Consider the following 25526-nt stretch of genomic DNA (forward strand, 5'->3'; position numbering starts at 1 on the left):
TCTTCTTCAGTCTAGAAGGCAAAAGGCTTCTCAAAATGGAGCCTTCTTTCCCCAGGAAAAGGGGCGGTCTCCAGAACAAACTGATACATTTGCAGGTTGCAAGCAGCAAAGACTTGCAAACTGGAAGCAGCCAAGCCCTGCATGCTGGTTGCAAACCTAGCCATCAGGGTGCTGCAGAATCTGCAACAGCCCTGGAATAAATGCAAACAGATGCTATTCCTATAACTATGAAAAAATGCAAACCAAACCTTTGGGGGACGGAACAGGGTCTCTTCCAACCCTCTTTATTATTTTTATTATGATTATTATTAACATTGAGGCTGTATTTGTTCCTATTTTGTTTTTTACTTCAAAATAAGATATTTGCAGTGTGCATGGGAATTTGTTCATAGATTTTTAAAAAACGATAGTCCGGCCCTCCAATGGTCTGAGGGACCATGAACTGGCCCCCTGTTTAAAATGTTTGGGGACCCCTGCCCTAGAGCCTCCCCCCTTTCAGTTTCCAGTCATGTATTTTTATAACCAGGTCCTCCATTCTTTTCTCTTCTCTCTTTCTACCTCAGCCATCCTGAGGAGATGTTTATGCCATTCAGAGGTCTGCATGCTTTTTAATGTGGCGATCTTTTGAAAAAGTTAAAAACCAATGAAATTGGAGCCTAAGTTTTGAAAACCAATCAAAATTCCTCTGTGAGGTGATATTTCTCCTTCAATTTCCAGTCATGGCTTCCGATGTGTATTCCCAGAACCAGGTCCTCCATTGTCTTCCCTTCTCCTTTTCCACCTCAGATGTCCTGAGGAGTTGTATGTCATTCAGGAGTTTGCATGCTTTTTCAACATGGTGAAGGGGCAAAGATGCAAAATGTACTCCTTTAATCCAAAGTCAAAAGCAGGAGCCCCCTTCCAGTGGAGAGGGCGAGGAAGGACACCATGAAAGTTGGATCTTCAAACTACTAAAAGCTGTTTATTGCGTGGCCATAATAATGACAAAATGCATACAGGAATGCATTCAAAAGTTTTGTTGCAACCTGAAATGGGTTGCAAGGCTTTTTATTACTTTTACATAATGTTGAAAACACATTATTGTTCTTCAAAGATCAAGAATTTCTTTGGTCTAAAATTGATTACATCACAAGCATCTTAAGTTATAAGCATTTCCACTGGCTTTTTATAAGCGTAACAGGCAGGAAAGCACAAACAATGGCACAACAGCTCGGAAAACATACAACAACCCAATGGCACAACTATGTCTCTGACTCTGAGCATTGTATCTGTGGGCCATGCTTATCTACTTCTGTTGCAACCATAACTCCAAACGGCTGCGAAACTTAGGGAGCATTAGCTAACCAGTTCTATCCTGATGTACTTTTTATCATTGAAAAGTAACCTTTTCTCTGCAGCAACCTTTTCCCAAACTGTCAGCATTTTCTTAAACATGGGCCTCAAAGGGCCTTTGCAAATCAGGTCATATGACAGTAAATTAGGACATATGGGACTTATCGTGGTTGGAAACATCCCTGAAAATTCCCTTTTAAAACTACATCTCCCTCACTGGTGGTCTTTAAAAACAATGAAACTGGAGCCTAAGTTTTGAAAAACAGGTCCAAAGTCCTCTCTGTGGGATTGTCATTATTTCTTCTTCCATTTTTAGTCATGACTTCTGACTTGTATTCTCACAAACAAGTCTTCTGTTGTCTACATTTGCTTTTCCTGAGAAGATGTTTAAGCCATTCAGGAGTCTGCATGGTTTCATAATACGGGATTCTTTAAAAAATGTTTAAAAAACAGCAAAACTGGAGCCTAAATTTTGAAAAACAGGCCCAAAGTCCTCTCTGTGGGATTGCCATTCTTTCCCCTTCAATGTCCACTCATGGCTTCCGACTTGTATTCTCACAACCAGGTCCTCCATTCTCTTCGCTTCTCCTTTTCCGCTTCAGCCGTCCTGAGGAGACGTGTATGCCACTCAGGAGTTTGCACATTTCTCCCACATGGAGGCCTTGAAGAGAAGAGCCTCCCCCAAGGAAAGGGGCCCTGCTCTGGGGAAGAGACAGGGCCTCTCTGGGGCCCCATCTTGAGGCCCTTCCTTCTGCCTCGGTCCCTTCATGAGGGAGAACATGGCCGCCGACTGGAGGCGGGATTCCCAGCCAAGGCTCCTTCCTTGAGGGATGATGGTTCACGTCCCAAGTTCAACACAAATCATTCATTTTGTAATTTCCATATTTATATTTCACATGCATTTACATTGTTTTAAGCTGCATTGTGATGTCTTTTCTTAGCAGTCTTGAGTGAAAATCAAGTAAATAAATACATAAGCAAACAAACCCCTCAAAAGAGAGATTTTTGAGAGGAATTTGTGGAAACCGTGACCCAAAACAGCCCTTTTTGAGTGTGACTGGGGTTCCTGCTGTTGCCACCCAACACTTTGAGGTGCCTGAGTCCTGGGAATCAGGCACCACTTCAGTTTCCATGTCTCAGTGCTGCGGAATCCTAGGAGTCATAGTTTCACCAGGGCCCTGCAAAGAGTGCTGCTGTCTTGCAAGTTTGCAGCTCCCAGGAGCCCATTGCATTGAGCCACGGAAAGGAAAGGGATGTCAAACAGGGTCCATTCTGTCCTGTAGAGTTAGCCCCTGGCAGCGGTCAGCTTCCCCAGGGACTTTCAGTTTGAAGGCCTTCTTTGCCCCTCAAGCGCCATTTTGCTCTTCTCTGTCTCCGTTTGCCTCCCAACTTCTGTTTAAACCTCCTTGAGGTGTTTTCTGCTTTGTCTTTTGGGGTCTCCGTTTGGTTTTCTCAGAAACTTGGCTCAAAAGCAAGGCTTAAATCACTCTTCTTGAACAAGGCCTCATCCAGATTTGTAGGACTACAATTCCCATCACCCAGGAGAGCATGCTGGATGAGGATGATGGACGCTGTAATCTGACACATCAGACATTATGGCACTGTGCATGGAATGGAAGTCAGTGTCTACTGATGGGAAAACTGAATGCCTACGTGGTGCATCACGAGGATATCACCAAGACAAATGCCCAGGATATGAATATAGGCAACTTTCAATGGGATTCCTGGGCTTATGTCTGTTTGCACTTTAGGGTGCTTCCAGACAGCACAAAATCACGGTCTGTTCCTCATTACTTTTGTCCTAAAGACATGGGGAAAGTTGATTACAGGGCCAAAACTTTGACCTGGCAAGAAAAACATCGCCATCCACCCATTTATCAAAGTCTGTGACACACAAAGGTTTTGCCATGTAATCAACTTTCCCCATGTTTTTATAATTGAAGCAATGAGGAACTAACATTTATAACACAAGAACAAACCAGCATTTAAAAATCCCATATTTTTAAGGTGTAGGGACATACAGAGATTTGAAGATCCGAATCTTCTGGCCAGAACCGGGATATTCCCATACTTTTTAATTTCATGGTTTTTTGGCTCCTGTGTTTTCAACTGACATCGTCTAGCCACCTTCCATTTTGAACTAGGAGCTCCTGGGATAAAGGTGCTGTGTAGATGGGCTCTCAGATGCCACCAAAGGGTTGGATTCTTGTTTTCAGGAAGCTGAATACCAATTATTAAGTATCAATGTTTCCTTAACTTTATTCATGTGCATTTTATGTGTGGTAAGAGGAAAAAGAGGACCCTGTATACAGGAAGACCAAAGACCCCAGTAGGGTCTGCAAGGCAATGGGATTATCTCAAAGGAATTTCAGGAGTTGCAGAGGAAGCCTCCTTCCAGAGATCCCTTGGTCATTGGGCCCCAAAGCAGCCAAACATCAGCCAAAGAGCCTCTGGAAGATACACCCAAGATACACATCTGGGGCTTCAGAGGGTCCCATGGTCCATCCTTCAAGGCAGAGGAACAGAAAAGGGAGACATGCAGGGCCTCCCTCCCTCCCTCCCTTCCTGCTGCCCTCCTCCCTCCCAAGAGCAGCTCCAGGCTGGTAGTTGTTTTCCTTTGAAAAGGTTCCATTCCTGCCAAGGTTCCAGGGCCGATGGTGTTTACCTGGTTGCCATGGAGACCGGGGGTTCCAAGCGGCCTCCAGTCGGTTGGCCCCGCCATTGCCTTCCTGGCCACCAACATGGTCAGAGGGCTCTCCAGGCAGGTCCAGCTGGGGCCGCCCCCAAGGATGTCTTCTGGCCCAGGCCCCTCTGCGCGCCCCTCTCAGGATGGCCCTGGAGAGGGTAAGGGCCCCAATCCCTTTGGGAACACTCCCCTCCCACTCCCTTTGGGGCCCCAGGGCCAGTCCTATTCTGGCGCTGAGAGCCCCCTTCATTGCCTCCCTCTGCAGAAGATCAGGACAAGGCACCCACATCTCTGCTGCATGGGCCCCGAAAACATAGAGGTTGTTCCTGTGGATTCTCCAAGGTAAGCCCTGGGCCCCCATTCTTTCCAGGGGCCCCCCCTCCTTCTCCCAAGGGAAGTCCTGGCCCAAGAGGGAAAGGGGTCACCAGAGCAGGAGGGGCCTGCTTTCTCCCTTTGGTTCCCAATTCCACTCTCAGGGAGTCCCTTTGGGGGTAGGGGGGAGTTTGCGTGTGGGAGTGATTGGTCGAGCAAGGGAGAAGAGGGAGGGGCATCAGGGAGGGAAGGGGATAATATCAATAAGGCAGGTCACAGATATCTACAGGATATCAAAAAGCTACAAGAATAGTGTCTTATGCAGTATCTTAAACAGTATATCTGTAATATAAGTATTTTCCCTACAGTCATAACTGGGTACTATCTTATTATGTAACACATGAAACATAACATACATCAATCTGAAACAGAAAATAGTCCAAAAATCTTGTGTATATACATACATACACAACTATACAACAACAAGTAATCCCGGGTGCAATGTTCTTGTTTCAGGGGTTCCTTCTTCAAGTTCTGTATAAATAAATCTTTAACAGACTTTTGATGTATGGTTATCATCTTCTTGAACCTGTGGCCTCAGAATCTTCTCATAGTAGACTGTGGCATATTTTTATGAATATATTGCTGTCTCTCTTAATCTTAATTAAACTTGCTTGGTCCTGCTCCAATTCAAGGCCTTTCTCTGCTACTTGTATTCTAAACATAAACATAGGCGCATACTTATAATAACTCTAATTGTTGTAGTAAAATTGATATGTGGAAACACCCCATATGTTATATTCTTGTTAGACAATATTCTTAACCTTGGATGATAGTGGTGTAAGTGGCCAGATAATGCGATCATTTGTTCGTGTAGGAGAACACTTCTATTGACCCTTTGTACTCTTTTGTACTCTTTTGACTGCTGAATCCAATATTCTTTCTGGATATCCCCTCATCTTTATTGCATGTTTGAAGGGGTCTGTGCTAGATTTGAAGTCTTTCTGTAGGCTGGTGTTATGTTTTAATCTTAATAGTTGATTATATGGTAAGTTAGATTTCAAGGAGTGATGATGGAAACTGTTGAAATGTAATAGGGAGTTTCTATCAGTGGCTTTGGTATAGTTTCTGACATAAAGTCTTTTTGATTTCCTAAATACGTAAATGTCTAAAAAATTGATCTTATTGTGGTCACATGTAATTGTAAATTTAATATGGTCTTGTATGGTATTGATCCATGTTTTGAAGTGTGATGCTGCCATATCAGACCAGAAAATCGTGAAGATATCATCTATGTATCTCCCATAATAGATCATGTCAAGAAGATCTAGATTATGTGCTCTATTGTAAATGAGTTTTGTCTCAAGGTGGGCAACAAATAGGTTGGCTACAGAGGGAGCCAGAGGCCTTCCCATTGCTACTCCACAGAGTTGTATGTAGAATTGTGTGTCAAATTTAAAGTACCGTATATACTCGAATATAAACCAAGTTTTTAAGCCCTTTTATGTGCTGGAAAAGTCCCCCTCGGCTTATAATTGAGTCAAGCCGGGCAGCGGAGCATAGAGACAAGGTTCCGAAGCTGGCTGGCCTTCGCCTCCATGGAGCGGCTGAAGAAGGAGGATGAGTGGTGGTGGCGGAACCCACAAGCGAGTCTCCGATCCCATTGCTGCTGCTTTTACCACTGCTTCTCCTCCTCGGCTGGCTGGCCTTAAAGTAAGAAGTGGGGGGGGGGGAGGAGCAGGGCCAGCGGAGCCTAGAAGTGAGGCCCCAATCCTGCCACCACCACCTCTTTTTATTGCTGCTTCTCCTCCTCATCTTCTCCATGGTGGCCAAGGAGGAAGAGGTGAGGTAGGATGAGCAGTAGCTGTGGAGCCCGCAAATGAGGCCCAAATCCTGCCTCTGCCACCGCAATTAACGTTGCTGCTTCTTCTCTTCTCCATGCTGGCTATGGAGGGGGAGGAGGAGGAGGCGTAGCAGCAGCGGCATTTGCTCCCTCCTCCTCCTCCCCGTTTCCTTCTTCTCTGTTGGCCACTCTGCTGCCTTCGTTCCCCTGCTTGCGTCATCTGACCTTGCTGTCACCGGCATATCTGCCTTCATGCAGGAAAGGCACAGTCATAAATGTTAACTCAGTTTCCAGTCTGGGATTTTACCAAATGAGTGGGGATGATGGAGTGCCTAATCATTTATAGTATGTTTACAATAGAAAGAGGCCCCTGGTGGCACAGTGTGTTAAAGCTGCTGAACTTGCTAACCAAAAGGTCCCAGGTTCAAATCCCGGGAGCGGAATGTGCACCCGCTGTTAGCCCCAGCTCCTGCCAACCTAGCAGTTCAAAAACATGCAAATGTGAGTAGATCAATAGGTACCGCTCCAGCGGGAAGGTAACAGCGCTCCATGCAGTCATGCCGGCCACATGACCTTGGAGGTGTCTACAGACAACGCCGGCTCTTTGGCTTAGAAATGGAGATGAGCACCAACCCCCAGAGTCGGTCTGATCTTGTTGACGGGGGTCTTTGTTCACTGTTCTATAAAAATATTCATTAGTGAGCTGTCTCTCTGCTTCCTTGATGTAATCCGTGGTGTTAAGTGGTACTATTGCGCCTCCTTTATTGGCTGGTTTCCATGTGTACTCAGACATATTGGCTTATCTCTTAATGGTTTCTAATTCTGTGTTGGAGATGTGATAAATTCTGTTTTTAGATTTGGAGAGAATGTCAATGTGTCTAGTAACAGCTTTCTCAAAAGCTTTAATCATGATATTATCAGTGTTAGGGCAAAATTAACTCTTGGCTTTGAATGGATTCTGTGGTTTGACTTATGTTTTATCTCCAAAAAAAACTGTCTGATTTATTTCATGTCTGATGACATGAAATAAATGAAATAGTTTAATTCTAGTTTTGAAATGATCAAATTTAGGAATGGGGACAAAGCTTAGTCCCTTATTGATGAATGTGGCCTCCTGTGATGAGAGTTGGTAATCAGACAAATCGACCACTAGGGACGTGTCTTTTTTCTGTAGGCCCTTTGAAAATGGCATACTGGCTGTTGACTACTAATTCTGCTAGATCTACGTGGCAGTGATAAGTCAATAGATGTTTTTGAACTATCCGAAGATCTTGTTAGATTTTCTTCCGTGTTAAATGTCAATGTCATGGAGTCCGTCCCAAAGTGGACATTTCTCCTCGGGAAACGTGGTGTATTTGTCCAGTTATACCCTGTTGTTTTCATAGTCTATTTTGTCCCGGTTGTATTTTTTATTTTGTATTTTCTGATTTGGATTGAAAGTTCCTTACATCTACATTCTATCTCTATAAGGTTGTTAGTTCCTTCAGGTATGGTCTTTAGGTTCTCCAATAGTGGATCAATTTTGCTTTTATGTTTCTCAATGACAGAATTTGCTTTCTGTATAATGAATACCATCAAATCTAGTGAGCATTTATTCAGGATGGCATTCCACTGACTGATAGAGCTAGGATACTCTGTGATCATTCCTGGTGGTTTGAAAATTCTAAATCCCCTCGGGATCATTTTGTTTTTGATGTAATCAGCTAATGCAGATGAATGTAAGTCCAATTTAATACATTTCTTTTTTAATTTTTCAAGTTCTACAGAAAAATCTGGGGTCTGTGCAGACATAGCCTATGTATGTAAATCCAAAATGGATCTATCCTTAATTAAGTTGGCTATGAAGTCATCCTTAAAACTATATGTCTCCAGGCTGTCAGCCATGGTGCTGGCACAATATCAATAAGGCACAGATATCTATATCAAAAAGCTACAAGAATGGTATCAATAGAAATAAACAATTCAAAAAACAATTTTCAGTACTCCCTCTCATCTTAAAGTGATTCTAGAGCATCGATGTTCTCATACAAATTTAAGTTTACATGTTCTCATACAAACTAAATGTGTGTGTTCATAAAACTGTATGTCTGTATTGATAAGTATTTTCCTTACAGTCCCAGCTGGGTACTATCTTATGTAACACATGAATCAATCTCAAATGGAAAACAGTCCAAGGTGATTGGCCGGGAAGGAAGAGGAGGGAGGGACCCCAGGGAGGAGGAGGCTATGCAAAGTGTGGCAGGTGGGGATTATGAGGTAAGCGGGAATTTGCATGTGGGAGGTGATTGGCCGGGAAGGGAGAAGAGAGAGGGGCTCCAGGGAGGAAGGGGGAGATATGCAAAGTGTGGCAAGTAGGCATTGTGAGGTAGGGGGGAATTTGCATGTGAGAGATGATTGGCTGGGAAGGGAGAGGAGGGAGGGGCCCCAGGAAGAGAGGGGGAGATATGCAAAGTGTGGCAATAGGCATTGTGAGGTAGGGGGGAATTTGCATGTGGGAGATGATTGGCTGGGAAGGGAGCGGAGGGAGGGGCCCCAGGAAGGGTGGGAGAAAATGCAAAGTGTGGCAGGTGCAGACTGTGAGGTAGGGGAGAATTTGCATGTGCGAGATGATTGGCTGGGAAGGGAGAGGAGGGAGGGGCCTCAGGGAGGGAGGGGGGATATGCAAACTGTGGTAAGTAGGGATTGTGAGGTAAGGGGGAATTTGCATGTGGGAGGTGATTGGCCGGAGGAGGAAGAGGAGAGAGGGGCCTTTGGGAGGGAGGGGGATATGCAAAGTGTGGCCAGTGGGAATTGTAACGTAAGGGGGAATTTGCATGTGGGAGGTGATTGGCCAGGGAGGGAGGGGCCCCAGGGAGGGAGGGGGCATATGCAAAATGTGTGCAGTGGGAATTGTGAGCAGGTCTGTAGCCAAGGGGGTGGGGTTAGAGGTTCAGCCCCAACCCCGAAATTTGTCAGGTTTTTAAAAAAACTGGTTTACTCGTGAATTTTAACTAATTAACCAAATCCCCATGAGTGTCCATTGAAGTGTATCTGTCTTGAGTGTACACTGAAGTTTATCGATGAAGCCTGATTTCAAAATTATTTTGCGTTAGGGAACCACGCTTCATGATTTTCGAAAAAAGGTTTCAACCCCCACCCCCAAATGTTTTTCTGGCTATGGTCCTGATTGTGAGGTAGGAAGTATTAGAAAATATGATCATAACCTATTAGGAATATATTTATAACCTGTTAGGATTATGATACCAATATGGTTAGATATTGGTGCAGAGTAACAAAAAATACAAAAGTCTAGGGGTTTATGTGAGCAGAGAGGTGAGAAAAAGCAAAATAGTCAGCCTCCCTTTCCTTTTAAAAAGTCATGCGCATAAAATAAGCATCAGAGACATCAAAAGTAAAATAGTAAAAATATGTTTACTCACAATCTTGTATGATGATGGTGATACAGGTAAAAACATATTAGTTCCAAAAGAATACAGTTCAGGATACTACATACCTCTTAACAAGAAGTAACATCAGCATGGCAGAATCAGGAAGCAGGAAGAGTATGAAGAGGCTGGAAGAGAGAGAACAAAAGAAAGTCTCCCCTTTTATGCCTCAAATTCTAAAGGCATATGTAACTTCCTGTATGTCTCCAGGAAGTATACTCCCATTTCCCACATCACATGCAAAACCCCTAAAATGGTGCCATCAACTCTGGAATGCAGCTTTGGCTTCAGGTTACTAAGCAACAAACAAAACTAACTACATAAACCATCCCACATTGAAAATGCATGCATGATTGCTAGATAACCCAACAGGAGGGAATTTGGAAGTAGGAGGTGATTGGCCGAGGGAGAGGAGGGAGGGGGATATGCAAAGTGTGGCAGGTGGAGATTGTGAGGTAGGGAGGAATTTGCATGTGGGAGGTGATTGGATGGGGGAGGGAAGAGAGAGGGGCTCTTGGGAGACGTATTTCAGCATATAATAGTTGTCTCTGTCCAATAGTTGCACCCCGCTTTTTGACTTGAAACTGAGCATTTTGGCCTCTTTTTTCCCATAAGTTTTTCTTGAGCATTTTCATTTTTTTTTTTCAAGTTGAGAAACAAAAAAGGTGATGAGAGTAGTGGAGTTCTCTTTGGTAAATGCCTGGGCTTTAGTGGGGACTTTTGTTTTTGCTATGTTTTCAGATTTTATTTTATTTTATTTTCATTTATTTATTTTGTGGAGACTTTTCTTAATTTTCTCACTGGCTCATGTTTATCCTTGATGACTGAGCTTAGTGAAATATACTGCTTAATTGATAAGTCTCCACAATAATTGTAATTGGTTTTTAAATGTTTTTAATGCTTAATATATCTTATTTCTTTTACCTGTTGTCTGTGAAATACGCACATATGGGTTTCAACTGCGCCTGCCCAAGACTTCGGAACATTCTAGAGCTTGAGAAAGCAGCAAATTGGTGGCAGTCCCGCCCCTTCTCCCCATACACAATATAAGCCCAAGGGCGGGGCAACGCCTCAGTTCTTCTTTTCCGCCAAGAACGCAAGACAAAGAACTTCTGCTAGCTTGATTTACTGATTTTTGACTCGGACCATTTTATCGCTGATCTGCCTGTTCCCTGACTGACACAGACTGTTTTTGACTACGTCTCTGCCTACCCGCTACTTACCTCATCGACTATTTACCTCAGCGTCGCTCCACCGGGTACAGGCCAGTGATGTCTACCCTCTTTTTCAAAAAATGTGGGGCCTGTGGTGGCAAATTGCCTGACGTGGATGGCCACTCGATGTGTCTCATCTGCCTGGGGGAGACCCACAACCCGCAGATTTGCCCAATTTGCCAGGGATTTACTCCCCAGGTGCGAAGGAATAGAGATGCCCGCCTCAAGGAAACTCTATATGAGCAGGCTCTGGCCCCAGAAGAGGCGAGGCGGGAAAATCGCCCCCACCCCCTCAGAGCCCCCGGCCTTACCTTCAACCTCCCAGGCCGTTGATTCCCTCCCTGTGGAGGAGTCTTTATCGGAGGCCGCTCCACGGCAAGATAAGCCACCAAAGAAAAAACTGAGGCCTGCAAAACCTCTTAAGGAGGCTTGATCCAAGGAAGGCCACCATAAATCTAAAAAGGGGAGGCAACTCTCTGGCGCGAAGCCCCAGAGTCCTCCAGATCGCCTCCCAGCAACTGCTCGGGATCGAGCAGGCCAGGCCCCGCCTCCCTCTCAGGAGGCTTCTCGTGATCGAGCTGGCCAAGCCCCGCCCCCTTCACAGGAGGCTCCGCCGCAACTCTCTCCAGCTGAGCCCTTGCAGAGACCAGCGAGGCAAATGGAAACTGCTGCTCCCGAGGGCCCGATGTAGGCCTCGGGTTCGAGCTCGGAGGCGGGCTCACCCACACGGTCCCGGCAGGGACCTGGGCATCGCTCTCCACCATTGTCCCCAGAGGCTCGTAGCCTCCGTACCGAGGGGCGGGCTGGTAGATCCATGAGATGCAGCAGGCGTCGTGACCTCTCTCCAGCCGCTTCATGGAGCTCTGGCTCTGATAGCCCTTCGAGAGTCTCCTGCTTCTCCCGGTCTACAGGGCACAGTTCCCAGTATCGTTATCCAGATTATTTTTACCCTTACCCACCTCCTCCTCCCTTCCCGGGTTATGGTTATTTTGATTATTTTAATTTTCACCGGGACCGCTTTGACAGGGGCATCTCGGGCTCGAGACGCTCCATGAGGGCTCAACCAGTGGCACAACCATCTGCCCCCTCTGCCCCGGTACTGGCAGCAGCCTCCTCATCAGAATCGGACCTTCCCGTCCATGCTGTGGATTCCGATGTTAACTGCCCACAGGGGGAGCTCTCGCGAGCCACCACTCCTCGCCTCCCAGGGGATGATATTGAGCCTTCCTTATCCGAACCAGCTGAGGATGCTGGGAGGGCGCTCTCTCAGGAGGACCCTGATCAGGACCCACAACAGGCAGAAGAATTTAAGAATTTTGCTGCACTGCTGATAAGGCTCTCTAAGGCTTTGAACTTGCCCACCCCTAAACCAACCGATGTAGTTGAGGACCCCTGCTTCTCTTCATCAGAGCAACAGAATCCCTCCTCTGCACCCCTCCCCACCTTGCCTTACCTATTGAAAGTCATTAAGGTCGAGGGGATTGCCCCTTCTCTTGTACCTGCAACTCCTAAGAGAGCAGAGAACTTGTACAAGATTGACCTTGCTTCTGCTACTTGGCTTGCAAAATTACCAAAAGCGAATTCTGTTGTGACTGACACACAACCTAAACCTGTCCAAAGATCCCAAGCGTCACCCTCTGACAAAGAAGGAAAGAAGCTTGATGCTATGGCGAAGAAGTTTTATTCCTCCGCCTGCCTTTTTGCCCGCATAGCTCACTATGGGGTTTATATGAGTGTTTATCAATCTTTCCTTTGGAACAAACTTGGACCTTTCATTGATTCTCTCTCTTCCAGCGACCAGACGCCGGCTAAAGCCTTTAAGCAGGAGGCCCTCCTCTTGTCGGATCTCCAGAAGGACCTTGTGAAGAATACAGCGGATGCTTCTGGGAAACTTCTTGCGGGTGCTGTTGCTTTGAGGTGACACGCCTGGCTTCGCGCGTCAACGTTGTCTCCTTTGGCACGTTCCCTAATCGAGGACCTGCCTATGGATGAGGCTGGCCTCTTCAATCCGGATACAGACTCCCAGTTGGAGCACTCACACAAAATGAAACAGACAATTAACAAGTATGGTCAGCCTTACCATCCATATCACCATCGCCAACACTGGCCTTTCCAATCACAATACCAGCGCAGGAGGTTCCTTTCGTGGAAGGCAACGCCAGCAGCCGTCAACTTCGGGAGGTAGGAAACCTCCCTTGCCCCTTAAGGGCCAATACCGAGGCTCCAAAGCCACGGATTTCAGAAAGCGTCGCTTCTAGCTCAGCTCAATCCCCCCCCCCCTCTAGGTTACTTCCAAGTTCTACAGCCCTGTCACCCTGTTGCCCCGTTGTTGGCGATTCACATGTTTTTTCGCCCTTACTGTTTCTTGACAGACTATCTCCCTTTTTTGATACGTGGAGCCAGATAACAACTGACTCCTGGGTTTTGGACATTGTGTCAAGGGGTTATGCCATCGAATTCTCTGAGGTCCCACCAGTGGGCCGTATCTGTGTTACCCCCTCTTCTGACACGTTATTAGAGGAAGTTTCTTCTCTCCTTACTAAGGGAGCAATTTCACCTGTGCCACCCAACCAGGTGTGTCGTTTTTTCTCCCGTTATTTTTTAGTATCCAAGAAGGGTGGCGGGCTTCGCCCCATCCTCGACTTGCGAGCAGTTAATTGTTTTATCAGCCCACGCAAGTTCCGTATGATTACTCTTCCTTCTGTTCTCCCTTTTATTAAAAAGGGGGCGTGGCTAGCCACGGTAGATTTGAAGGATGCTTACTTTCATATTTCCATCAGGGAAAGCCATCGTAGGTTTCTTAGTTTTGCGGTTGATGGTTGTTTTTATTCTTTTAATGTATTACTCTTTGGACTTTCCACGGCCCCTAGAGTCTTCACAAAATGTGTAGCAGTTGTGGCGGCTTTTCTCCGCCAGCAGCGTATTACCGTTTTTCCATACATTGACGATTGGCTCCTGGTCTCTGACTCCTGTGATCAGTTGCAGTCCGACATCAATTACACTTTATCTCTTCTGCAGGCTCTTGGCCTTATAGTCAATTGAGAAAAATCCCATCTGGTCCCCACCCAATTTATCACCTTCATTGGCGCCGTCCTAGACGCCAGGGAGCAGAGAGCTTATCTACCCGAAGATCAGTTCAGAAACCTGAGGTCGACAATCAATACCTTGCGCTTCAAAGGCCATTCATCCGCTTGGGCTATCCAATCCATCCTGGGCCATATGGCCTCTACTACGGCTGTTACCGAATTCACCCGTCTAAGACTAAGACCTTTCCAAAACTGGTTTATTCATACTTTCGACCCCCGTCATCACTCTCTAGCCGTGATCCTCCACCCGACACGCCTCGTCCTGCAATCCCTCTCATGGTGGACAAGGAGGTGCAATGTTCGCTCTGGTATGCTGTTCAACCCACCACGTCCATCGATGGTGTTGACAACAGACGCGTCCTCTCACGGCTGGGGTGCCCACCTTCAAGGTCTCACTGTTCGGGGTCACTGGTCCACTCGGGACAAGAAGCTTCACATCAGTGCGCTGGAATTGGTGGCAGTGGAGAGGGCACTACACTCCTTTGCTCTTGTTGTTACCGGACGGGTTATTTGAATAGAGACGGACAACACCACCGTAATGTATTATATAAACAAGCAAGGCGGGACGCACTCCCGGACTCTTCTATCCATAACACTACGGATCTGGGACTGGTGCATCCAAAGGGACATCCGTCTGATAGCCATCCACCTTCCAGGAGATCAGAACATCCTGGTGGACGCCTTAAGCAGGACGACGTCGTCTGTTCACGAGTGGAGACTGCACATCAGAAAGTTCAAATTTCTCACCAGGAGATGGGGGACTCCAGATATCGACCTGTTCGCCTCACCAATAAACACTCACTGCCCCCAGTTTTGTGTGCGGATGCGCCCTCTCGCATCCCCAGGTTGTCTCGGAGATGTGTTTCTTTTCGCCTGGACGCCGGGACTCCTTTATGCCTTCCCACCTCTACCCCTCCTGACCAGAGTGGTAGCCAAAATAATATCGGACAATGCAAACTGTATCCTGATAGCACCATGGTGGCCCCGCCAGCTCTGGTTTGCCTCTCTCAAGGCGTTGAGGGGCAACTACATCCGTCTCCAGAACAGCCCAGATCTTCTCACAATGCAGGACGGCCTTGTCTGGCATCCCGAGCCAGCCTCCCTTCGCCTGACAGCGTGGAGAATCAGGCCATAGCCCAGCTTTCAGACGCTGTCCGCTTAATAATTGGGGCAGCACAAAAACCGTCGACAAAGAGATCATATGTTTACAAGTAGGGTCGCTTCAAGTCTTTTGTGGCCACTTCAGGGTTAGACCCTATTTCTGCACCCATTTCAACGTGCATTTCATCCATCAAGTGCTACGTCGCAGCCCTCTCATGGTACAGGCGAAAAGCTGGGCAACCGTCTCTTTTTCAGGACCCTTTACTTCAGTTATTCCTGAAGGGCTATAAGAACACTCACCCTTCGGGCTCTTTGCCCTCTCCGTCCTGGAGCTTGGAATTGGTCTTGTCCCAGATATCCAGGCCACCGTTTGAGCCTATGGCCTCTAATGACTTATGTTATCTTTCATGGAAGACCGTCTTTCTAGTTGCCATCACATCGGCCAGACGAGCCAGCGAGATCACTGCCCTGCGGGCCGACGCCCCCTATATCCGTTTTCATGAAAATAAGGTCGTACTTCGTACAGACGTGACCTTCCTACCAAAGGTTGTGTCACGTTTCCATATGTGCCAAGACATAGTGTTGCCGGCTTTTTTCCCCAAACCGTCCTCTGCACTGGAGTTAGCCCTTCACTCTCTGGATGTTAAAAGAGCTCTCTCTTTTTACATCCATAGGACTGCTCTGTATAGAAAGTCGCCTAGGCTTTTCCTTAAGTACAGGAAAGATTCCCTAGGTACACCAGTGACAACCCAACGCTTGGCTGTGTGGATTACATCAGCCATTCGCCTGGCATACCAACTGGCAGGCAAGGAACCTCCAACCCGGATTACCGCACATTCTACCAGAGCGCTGTCTACTTCCCAGGCCTTCCTTTGTGGCATCCCTCTAGAGGACATCTGTAAAGCGGCTACCTGGTCGATGCCTTCCACCTTTGCGGCACATTACAAGCTGGATGTCCAGGCGAAGAAAGATGCCGCCTTTGGCAGAGCTGTGCTTTTTTCCTGTGTGGCATGACCCACCTCCAGGTTAGTAGCTTGCTAGTCACCCATATGTGCGTATTTCACAGACAATACGTAGAAGAAGTATAGGTTGCTTACCTGTAACCGTATTTCTTCGAGTGTTGATCTGTGAAATTCGCACAGCTCCGCCCGTCCTCCCCGCTGTGTCATGCCTTGTTTTCAGTTGCTATCTTGGTGGCTGAGAACTGAGGCGTAGCCCCACCCTTGGGCTTATATTGTGTATGGGGAGAAGGGGCGGGGCTGCCGCCAATTTGCTGCTTTCTCAAGCTCTAGAATGTTCCGAAGTCTTGCGCAGGCACAGTTGAAACCTATATGTGCGAATTTCACAGATCAACACTCGAAGAAATATGGTTATAGGTAAGCAACCTATACTTCCGGATGTTATTATGCTTTGTGCAATTTTTGTCTTGTATTTTATGTTAAATGTGGTTTGATTTATATTGTATTATGTTTATACACTGTGTATTTGCAATGTGGCACTGAAGTGGCCAAACTGTCAGCCGCTTTGAGTCCCCTTTGGGGTGAGAAGGGTAGGGTAGAAATATTGTAAATCAATAAATAATACATTCTCTTGTCCCCTTCCAGACCTCTGGAGCCACAAGGAATGTGCGCGGAGAAGCCCTCTCTCTGGACGCAGAACATAAAAGTGAGGCCAGCATCCAAGATAAGGAAGGAGGCCTCTCCCTCTCAAGTTACAAACAAGATAGGTTCTGTAGGTTTGTTCTTAAATTGAATTTGTTTGTAAGTTGGAACAGGTACATCTTTAAAGTGTAACTCCAGCCTAGAGACAGAAAAAGAGAGAGATCTTTGGATAGCATAGGGAAGGGTTAACATCCCAGTGGTGTTTGTTTTACTGTCTGTGCCCATTCAGAAGATTTCACCTCACTTTCTGTCCCTGGGATCATTTGATTTTGAAAATATTCCTCTGGCATGCCAGGGAAGGACACACTTCAGCGCCATAGCTCTTTACTCTGCTTCCGAGGCCCTTGGCCTACAATTGACTCAGGACTGCCAAAGTAGGGGGACATGCGTCAGGTGATGGGAGCCCTAGGAAAGACCCTCCTTTTCCACTTACAGAGCTAGTTTACTGATTTTCTTTTAAATATGGTAAATATTCAAAAACATTTAACCCACTGATGCCTCAATTAATGTAATTTTATTGGTATCTATTTTTATTTTTGAAATTTACCAGTAGCTGCTGCATTTTCCACCCTCGGCTTATACTCAAGTCAATAAGTTTTCCCAGTTTTTGTGGTAAAATTAGGTGCCTCAGCTAAAATTAGGCTTATACTCAAGTATATATGGTAGATCTTGATAATTGGGAATATCTGTGGAAGAAAGGTTTCAAATTCACAGTGGCCACCTCAATTAGAGACAATTTATATAAAATGTTCTACAGGTTTTATACAATCCCAGCTCTCCTAGCCAAAATAGATAATTCACAATTAGGATTCTGTTGGAGGTATAAATAAAGAAAGGGACCTTTTTTCCATGTGTGGTGGTCTTGTGAATTGGTGCAGGCTTATTGGGAAAAAATATCAAGGAAACAAATAAAATGATCCACAACAAAGTTTTTAAAAATCCAGGGATTTGCCTATTAGGGCTATTCAGAGAAGCCAAAAAGAGAAATTTGCCAGTACAGCTTTGCGGCTGCACATATAACGATTGCCAAAAATTGGAAAGATGAAAAAACATTATCAAAGGTTGGAGGGATAAACTGTGGGCTAACGCACAGATGGCCAAGATTTGAAACACGAAAGCCATGAAGTTTTTGGAAGAAACTGGAAGCTGGCTATAGCATATCTGATGGGAGAATTTAAGAAATAAAAACAAGAGGAATTAATTGACCTAGAAGTATAGAGAGGTAAATAAAATGTGCATAAACTCTTCGAGGATTAGTGACAGAAGCCAAGGTGGTGGGTTGCACTGTGAGCGGGATGAGGGGTAATTGTATTGTATGGGTGGTGGCTTGTCTATGTATGTGTATGTCTACATGTTTGTAATGTGTATTGTGGATGCATTATAATTTTAAAATAAAATGTAAAAAAAGAGTGTGATGCAGTAGCCTAAAAAGCCCATGCGATTCTAGGCTGCATCAATAGAAGCATAGTGTTGAGATGGAGGGAAATCCTAGTCCCTCTTATTTGGCTTTGGTCAGACTTCAGATGGTTCCAGACAGCAGTAAAGTCCGCTTTGACTGCCTTCACTTTATGCAGCCGCTGTCTACATATCCTTCTGGTACCTACAGGGAGAACAGAGAGACAGCCCCCCCCCCAAAAAAAAACCCTTTTAAAAATAAAAGAACTTACCCATCCTCCATTAGCATGGTGCTGGAGCTTTCCTGTTGCATAGAAATGACATCCTAGGAGAGGGGGGGGAGGCAGGAGCGATTTTCCTCCACCCCCCTCCCCTTTCTCATGGTGCATCATTCCTACGATCCAAGTGAACACTGGCACCACACTAATGGAGGCCGGGTAAGTTCTTTTATTTTTAAAAGGGGTCTTGGGGGGGTTCAGGGAGTTACAGCACTGTTGCTTTTCTTGAGTCTGAATCACCCCAGAAAACACAAGACGGCTGTGCAGACGGCTCCCTCAGAAGTCTCAGGACTTCTGATTGGCCAGTCTAGACAGCAGCCATAGTGGCTTTGCCCTGAGCCTTCCAAAGAGGCACGGAACAAACCCAATAACGAATTAATTCACTACAAAGCAGGGTTTTCCTGCTTTGTGGTGAAAGCAGTCGTGATTTCTTGGGGCGACATCTGGACACCCCCCACAACTATCTGACATGGAGCGCATTTTGCACCCTGTCTGTGTGCGCCCTTCTTCACCTGGAATAACCTTGTGTCCAGTTCTGGGCAAAGCAATTCAAGTAGGCTCTTGACAAGTTGGAATATATCCAGAGAAGGGCAATGAATATAATCAGAGATCTGGAAGCCAACCCCATTCTGCCCTTCAGGCCTCATTCTATGAGGCCTGTAAACCATGAATTCCTATGAGGACCGGCTCAAGGAGCAGGGTGTGTTTAACTTAGAGAAAAGAAGGCCGAGAAGGATATGAGAGCAATTTTTAAATATCAGAAGGAATGTCACATTGAGGAGGGGGAAGCTCGATTTCTGCTGCTGTAGAGACAAGGGCATAAAGGAGCAATAGATTCCAACCACAGGAAAAGAGAATTTGCCTAAACATTAGGAAGAAATTCCTGATGGAAAAAGCTGTTTGATTGTGGGCTTTTGCTGCCTGGGAGTCCAGTAGGGCTTCCCTCTCCTGAATGGCAGAAGTGGGCTGGACTAGATGGCCTTTGGTTGTATCTGCCAACTCTATGTTTCTTTGAATGTATGAATCTACAATCCATCAGCAGCTGTAGCCACAGAAATCAAGCTTACTCCCTCCCCAATAGGACACCCCTCCAAATGTTTAAACATGGTCCTCATCTCCCCTCTCTGCCTTCTCTTTTCCAAGGCAAATATTCCTGGCACTCTCAGCAGGTTCTCAGAGGGAGTCATGGTTCTCAGATTTTTCACCCTTTTGGTCACTCTTCTCTGGACACAATCTAGTTTGTCCCTGCCTTTCCTGACCTTTGGTGCCCAGAACCTAACACAGTCTGACCATAGCAGAAAAGATGCCTGTCTTCAGAGGGAGACAGAGCTTTAGGGACAGAAAATGATTTGTGGGTTGAATGTCCCATGGGAACTGTGACTCCTGAGAAAGATGACTGCCCTTTCCCCTTGGGTTCCTCCATCCCGTTTGCTCCCTTTTCCTCATAGAACCTGGGCCAAGGAAGCGGTCAGCATCCAAGAAAGTAGGGCTATTCCACTGTTTCCCAGGTGTGCCTTCGCTGAAGAAGGGAGGGGATCCTGCAACCCTTAGCAGCCCATGGCAGTGTGGTCAATGCGAAAGAATGCTGGGGTGGCAGTCCAAACTTTACTGGGGATTCCAGTCTTGAGAGAGAGAAGGGGATGGAAAAAGGGAGATTGCAATGGAAAAGCCCTTCTTCTGTGGAGCTTTGAGTCCCCCTTTCTTTCCTTACAGTTTCTGGAGAGAGACAAGCTCCCCTGGGAGGTCAGCAGCCTTTGGAGATCCTGGAGGAGGGGGCGGCCCACGGCCTCGATACAGAGAGGAACCTCCTTCCCAGGTTCAGGGGCACATGGCAGGCAGAGGTCCAATCCCTCCTTCCTTCCCTCCCTCCCTCCCTCAATTGAGGCCAAGGGAGCCTCAGTCTGCAGCCTTATTCCAGGAGGTTTGGGGAGGCTCCACCTGAGAGAGAGGGGAGGAATTCTTATGACCTTGCCTTGTCTCTCTCCTTGCAGTGTCTACAAGCTCCCTCAGCAGACATCAACAGTAAGGGAGGGAAGGGGCTGTAAAAAGGGGACGGGTTCCTTCCTCTCCATCCCCAAACCTCTTTTCCTCTCCCTGCCCCTCCTTGAACCTTTTTCCTCCTACTCTAGTCTTCTTACCCTGGGCTGACTTCCAATTCCTTCTGTTTTGTCCCCATACCCATGAGGGAAGGGGACAGGCCCTATTTCAATCCTCTGCTCAATTGGCTTTTACGGGACTCCGAAGCGGCAACACTGGCGGACATCCCCAGCCTGGAGGATGAGGTGTGGGACCCTCTCCCCAGCTCGAGCAGGTGCGTTGCTCTTAGCTGGGAGGGGTGACCATTGCCCCCTTCCTTGTCCTCAGTCCCTGTCCTGCCAGGCTGCACCTCCTTGTGCCTCTCTTCCAGCTCCCTGGGGCACGAGGAAGAAGAAAACCCTGCTCTGCACCCTCAGAGATGGTCCTCACTGACCCAGAGCAGGTAAGACCCAGAATTCCCCCTGGCGAGACCTGGGACAACCACTGAGGAGGCATTGCCCAACACCTTCCTCAGGATGCAGAGAGGGGCCTCCTGCATTGACGTTCTAGGTGGCAGGTTTGTCCAGAGATGTCCAGCCTTCAGGTAGGCAGCTCTTCTCAGCTCCCTTTCATTACCCAGTGGTCTCTGTGGCCACTAGAAAGGTATGTTGGGACCCCAATGCCCACTTCCTTCCAGCAGGCATTGCACACACATTCACCTGCTGCTGCTCTTCCTCCACTTTTGACCCAGGAGCCTCTCCATCGCTGCCGGGTGCCATTGTCTCCTTTTTTTCTTGACAGGCGAAAGAACACCTGCAGTGTCTTTGCTAGCTGGTTTGCAGTCCCTCCTCTGCAGAGGTCACGTGGGCAGTGGATTACGTGGCCCGCAAACATCTAAAGATGGCCATAGATCACTTTCTGGAGTCCAACGGGAGGTAAGAGAGCTGAATCTGGGTGTGCCACTCCCCTGTATCCATGGGGCTCTGAGCGGTCTCCCCATAGGGTTGTAGACAAGCCTGGCCCTGACCATGGCTCCCTCTTCCTTCTTCCCTACAGTGCCTGTGGTGAATTGATAGTGCCGTACTAAATTCACCATATTATGGCCTGGAGGTGGCGCTCGAACTGTTCCTGGCCAAGGTGAAGGAGGGACCTTGGCTGGCCCAGGAGGGCAAGGAACAGGGTGGCCCCACTTTGGATACCGCCACGGTAGGCCGTCGCCACTTGCACCCTGTCTTTGCAGAGCTGGGGAAGGAGAATGTGACCCCCTCTTTTTCAGCCTTCAGCAGGATCCTTCCTTGCATTTGAGCCTCCTTCTTTCTTTCTTCAGGCAAGAGCAATGCGGGCCATTGGCAGGATCATCAGACACATCAGGGACAGCACTCGCCTGGAGGCGTGGTTCCTGGAGCTTCTTTTTGTCTTGGTGACCAACATCATCAACGTCACAAGGCCTGGGTTGGAGGCAACCAGAAAAAAACGGAGTAACAGCTACGTTCCTCCAGAGTAAGGAGAGGGTGGGGAGGAAGTGTCAGTGGGACTCCCAGCCCTTTGGGGGAGGGAGCTGATGGAGGACTCACAGCCTTCACTGAGAAGTAAGCCTTTTTCTTTTTCTTTTTTTGCAGAAAACTGGCAAAGATAATCATAGTGCTGGTGAAGAGGGTGTCCTGGGTGTCCTTCAATGAGATCTCCGAGAAGATGCTAGAAGAACCCAGTATCCTTCCTGAGGGTATGGCCCTCAGTTGCAGTAAGAAGCTAAGGCCTGGTTGAGGTTCAGGGAGGAGGCCCAGCTTGTTTTCTTTGGCTGGGTTCCCTCATGGGAGCATCTCTTGTCTTCCAGGAGCCTCCTCAAGTCCTCCCCCTCCCTACTCCTGCACATGCTTTACATCTGGGAGGCAGAAGCGCTGCTGGAGCATTTGGCCAGCTTGGTGGCCTTCTACATCCATGTGAGGAGTGTTGGTCAGTCAGTCAGGAGTTTTAGGGTTGGAAGGGGCCTTAGGACAGGGCTTGGGAGGCAAGGAGAGGAGAGGCAGTGCTTCCCTTCCCAGTTCCAGTCCTTTACGCTTCTTTTCTTCCCTTTCAGCTGCTACACGTCAGCCAACACCTTCACTCCCCGGAGAAGACCTGGATGCTGCTGACAGCCTGGCTCCAACATCGCAGCCTGGCTGTTCAACATCAGAACAGGCAGGGCCTTCTTCTCCTCTGCAAGTACAGGGAGGTAAGTCAGACACAGCCCAGGCTCCACGCACCACAAAGAGGTCCAGCAGGCCTTGCTCTTGTGATCATAGGAAGAATGTATGATATGGAAGATCCTGGAAGGTTCCTTTCCCAAACAAGGGGGGAGGTCTGTGGTTAGGAGTTCTCTGCAGAGAACTGTATAGATTATGCAAAGAACTTAATTTGGGGAACAATTTTTGTGAAATGATTAAAAATGTATATAGAGAGAATACGGCTTGTATTAGAGTGAATGGACAAAGAACGGAAAACATTCAGATTGAGAATGGGACCAAACAAGGTTGTCCGTTATCTCCAATGTTATTTGCTCTGGTAATAGAACCCCTAGCATATAAAATAAGGATGGATGAAACATGGAAGGGTATAAGATTGGGAGGAAAGAGGAGTTGAGATTGAACCTGTACGCGGACGATGCAATAATTTTAACACAGAGACCAAGGGAAATGATTAAATCAATGAAATTAATATTGAGGGAGTTTAAAAAAAGAATCAGGGCTATCAGTAAATATGGAGAAATCAGATATAGTATTTATCAATACGCCCCCAAAGGAACAATTAGAGATAAGGAAGGAATCAGGATTGAAATTGGGTATTAAAAAGATGAAGTATTTGGGAATTTGGATATATATGACACTGGATAAAAAGGAGTTCTCTGCAGAGGACCTCTTAGGCACGGCTGTGCTTTGACTTTATCCTCCTTTCTCTCTCTTTGCAGACTGTGGGCCTTCAGGAGATCCTTGACGGCGTCCTCAGGGGGCTGCAATCCCCCCACACCAACATGACTCCTGAACCTGGCTGGCCGGCTGGGGCTCCTGCGAAGACAGAGCCCCTGCAAAGGCACACCTGGCTGCCAGGTGACGCCTTCTCTTCCACCATGTGAGTCCTGGCCCCTGGGCCTTTTTGGGGAGGGTGCTGGCTTCCCCCTCTCCCCAAGCATTGAGAAGGGGATTCATGCAAGGAAAGAGTGAGAAATAAGGTCTGCTTTTCCCTCTCCCTTTTAGGAGGCGGCCAAGATCTTGAAGACAGTCCTGGAATGTTTCCAGCATCTTATCTGGCACCCAGAACTTCAAGATCAGCCTTTGGGGCAGCAGTTTTTAACTTATTAAAAGACATGCCACTTTTTATTTAGCTGCACCGACAATGCACTTTAGAGATCCCATGGTGCCAGTTTCTAACTGCCATCTCAATTTATTAAACAAGTGGCTCCTTCCCTTTAGGATGGAAGCCGACAGGTGTGCTCCAGTCAGGTGTGTGTTGTAAGAGCTCACCAGCCAGTCTTGCTTTTTGCCTCTTTTTATCTTTTTATCTCATGTAATTTTGTTATCTAGAACACTGCAAATAATAATGAAACCCTTCACTTTGTAGACTGTTTTCCCTGTCCCAAATGATCTCTTCCAGTCTTGTCAATGAAAAGCAAAGGAAGCCCTTTCTGAATTTTTACTGCTGCAAAACATTGCAAGAGAAGCATGGAAAGTGTATTGCTGAAAAAGGTCCATGGGAGGGCACGAGAGGCAGAAATATTATTCTGGAGGGGGGGGGTGCAGGAAGGAGCAGGCTTGCATTTAATAGCTTGTTTTGTGGACTGGTGGGTTTCTGTTAAAGCCCTCCACAGAGGTTTTTTGATTGAAGTTTTGTGTAATTTCCGGGCTGTATGGCCCCATGCAAAGAATCGTTACCTTGACGTGGTGCTGGGGCTTGCGCACCTCGATGATGCCATGAGCTAAACCATGAAGGGGCACCCAAGATGGGAAGGTCATAGCAGAGAGGTCAGACTAAATACGATCCCTGGGTAAGGTAATGGAAACCCACCCCAGTATTCTTCTTATAACTGATCTTTATTAAATATTTTCAGAAAGTGTACATAAAAACTAAGGCAAAAACAAACAAACAAGAAGAAAAGGTGAAGAATAGATTTCAGAGACCCAAACCACCCAGAACCTGCAACTCAGGCCCATTGACACTGACCCTTTCATGAAGGTTGAGCTGCATTTGTATGGTCAGTGTAGGCTCATCCCAATTTCTCTGCACTAACCATTTAATTCAGTTCAAACTGCATGAAATGGACAGTGTAGCCATAAATGGCTACACTGCCATATACTCTAGAATTCTAATTAACTGCAGTTCAAAATGGATTATACGGCAGTGTAGATGGGGCCTAAGAAGAAGTGAGAGAAGATGACAATGATGCCATGTAGACTGGATCCACATTGCCTTATATTCCAGGATTTGATCCCAGATTATTTGCTATAAACTGAACCATATGAGTCTGCACTGCCAGATAATCTAAGATAAGAAGACTGCATCCTGAGTCAGGGCTCCAACCAATTAACCCAACTGCCTCTTTGTTTCTGGTACTTTTTGATATTTGCAGGATTTTAATGTTTTAATGATTTATATAGGATTTTAATGGCATGTTTTATATTGTATTTGATGGTCTGGCTTTCGTGTATTTGTTTGTCTTGCATGCGAAAGACCTAAATAAATTTGGCAGGAGCTCTGGTGATGTTTTGGACTGCAACTCCCACAATTCCCAACAGCTGAGAGGGAGAGAAAAGGGATGGGTGGGAACGATAACAGCACTGGCCCTCCCAACACAGGACACAGACAAATCATGGAAGGAAGGAAAAAAGTACCTTAAAAGGCTTTTTTTTTTTTTGCAAAGTAAAGTAGAAGTGTTATGAGGTAGCTTACAAGCAAACCTTCCTGTTTGAGGAGCAAAAGGAAATGCCGGAAATTGCCCAAAAAAGTTTACTTTGACTCCTCCCCCAATTCTAACCTGAGAGCAATGAGAGCTACTTCATTTGAAATTTGGCAAAACATCCGCAGTTTTGAGAAAAATCAATTTCTTCACCTCTTCCTGATATGTTGGGAAAATATGCTGCCCTCCACGTTTAAAAGACTCAAAAACACCCGGCCTGACCCAGCTAGCAGCCGCAGCAGGAAAGTCC

General features: G+C 46.7%; 1 long non-coding RNA gene across 7 annotated transcripts; it reads left to right on the forward strand.

Moving 5' to 3' along the window:
• LOC134298224 (uncharacterized) lies at positions 1-25081 on the forward strand. Of its 7 annotated transcripts, none has more exons than XR_010005184.1 (12): positions 1-4176; positions 4284-4360; positions 16604-20644; positions 20741-20812; positions 21151-21284; positions 21406-21555; positions 21677-21849; positions 21969-22072; positions 22184-22302; positions 22427-22561; positions 23294-23454; positions 23580-25081. It is a non-coding gene; the product is annotated as an uncharacterized LOC134298224 (long non-coding RNA). The 7 variants fall into 7 exon arrangements; XR_010005180.1 differs by having other exon boundaries at positions 16604-16734; positions 20047-20644; positions 20741-21284; XR_010005183.1 differs by having other exon boundaries at positions 16604-16730; positions 20047-20644; positions 20741-21284.
• Positions 25082-25526: the final 445 nt, after the last annotated feature.

Source organism: Anolis carolinensis, chromosome 4, assembly GCF_035594765.1.
Source record: "Anolis carolinensis isolate JA03-04 chromosome 4, rAnoCar3.1.pri, whole genome shotgun sequence".
Lineage (NCBI taxonomy): Eukaryota > Metazoa > Chordata > Lepidosauria > Squamata > Dactyloidae > Anolis > Anolis carolinensis.